General features: G+C 48.6%; 1 non-coding gene across 1 annotated transcript in view; it reads right to left on the bottom strand.

Moving 5' to 3' along the window:
• Positions 1 to 1111, bottom strand: part of LOC123690629 — a 1906-nt gene extending 795 nt beyond the window's left edge. Inside the window, exon 1 of the ribosomal RNA XR_006751233.1 lies at positions 1 to 1111. This exon is cut by the window's left edge and continues 795 nt beyond it. This is a non-coding gene — a ribosomal RNA (small subunit ribosomal RNA).
• Between the last annotated feature and the right edge of the window lie 363 nt (positions 1112 to 1474).

Below are 1474 nucleotides of genomic sequence, written 5' to 3'. Positions count from 1 at the left end.
CTAGATGACATATTTACGGTTAGAACTAGGGCGGTATCTAATCGCCTTCGAACCTCTAACTTTCGTTCTTGATTGATGAAAACACCTTTGGCAAATGCTTTCGCTGATGTTCGTCTTGCGACGATCCAAGAATTTCACCTCTAACGTCGCAATACGAATGCCCCCAGTTATCCCTATTAATCATTACCTCGGAGTTCTGAAAACCAACAAAATAGAACCGAGATCATATTCTATTATTCCATGCACGAAATATTCAAGCGGCATTTTGAGCCCGCTTTGAGCACTCTAATTTGTTCAAAGTAAAATTGTCGGCCCACCTCGACACTCACCGAAGAGCACCGCGATAGGATTTTGATATTGAACCGGCGTTTTACCGCCGGCTCACCGACGATATGCTCCGCAGACGTGTCAGTATCACCGCGGATGCGGTGCACCGACAGCGCGGCGCACAAATGCAACTACGAGCTTTTTAACCGCAACAATTTTAGTATACGCTATTGGAGCTGGAATTACCGCGGCTGCTGGCACCAGACTTGCCCTCCAATTGTTCCTCGTTAAAATATTTAAAGTGTACTCATTCCGATTACGAGGCCTCGTAAGAGTCCCGTATCGTTATTTTTCGTCACTACCTCCCCGTGCCGGGAGTGGGTAATTTGCGCGCCTGCTGCCTTCCTTGGATGTGGTAGCCGTTTCTCAGGCTCCCTCTCCGGAATCGAACCCTGATTCCCCGTTACCCGTGACAACCATGGTAGTCGCAGAAACTACCATCGAAAGTTGATAAGGCAGACATTTGAAAGATGCGTCGCCGGTACTGGACCATGCGATCGGCAAAAGTTATCCAGATTCATCAAAATTAACGACTTCGGACGCTAGGCCCTCCGCCGATTGGTTTTGATCTAATAAAAGCACTCATCCCATCACTGGTCAGAGTTCTGATTGCATGTATTAGCTCTAGAATTACCACAGTTATCCAAGTAACTGAGTAAGATCTAAGGAACCAAAACTGATATATTGAGCCATTCGCGGTATCGCCTTAATACGGCTTGCACTGAGACATGCATGGCTTAATCTTTGAGACAAGCATATAACTACTGGCAGGATCAACCAGGGAGCTGCTTACGCAAACGACTCGCCTAACGCCGCGCGCGAGACGCGGCTTCGGCGAGCCGTAGCTTCGGCGGCGTCGAGACGCGCTTGCGCGCGTTACTCGACACGCGTGAACGTAACGCGTCGAATTTACAAACGACGCGACGTTCGCGCTTCAATTCGATAGACATACTTTGACCGGTCTACGAGCGGCCGTCCCGTCACGGTCTCGCAACGAGGTGATGTACAACGCTGCTCGACCACTGTGAGGGACATAAAACTGCGTCAAACACGACGACGACGACGACGTCGACGACGATGTGTCTTGGCAGTTTGAAAATTGAACATTCATCTAAACGCAACTTCTCAATTTTTATTCAATACGTTA

Source organism: Pieris rapae, unplaced genomic scaffold (assembly GCF_905147795.1).
Source record: "Pieris rapae unplaced genomic scaffold, ilPieRapa1.1, whole genome shotgun sequence".
NCBI lineage: Eukaryota > Metazoa > Arthropoda > Insecta > Lepidoptera > Pieridae > Pieris > Pieris rapae.
This window is presented reverse-complemented; position numbering and strand designations above follow the sequence as displayed.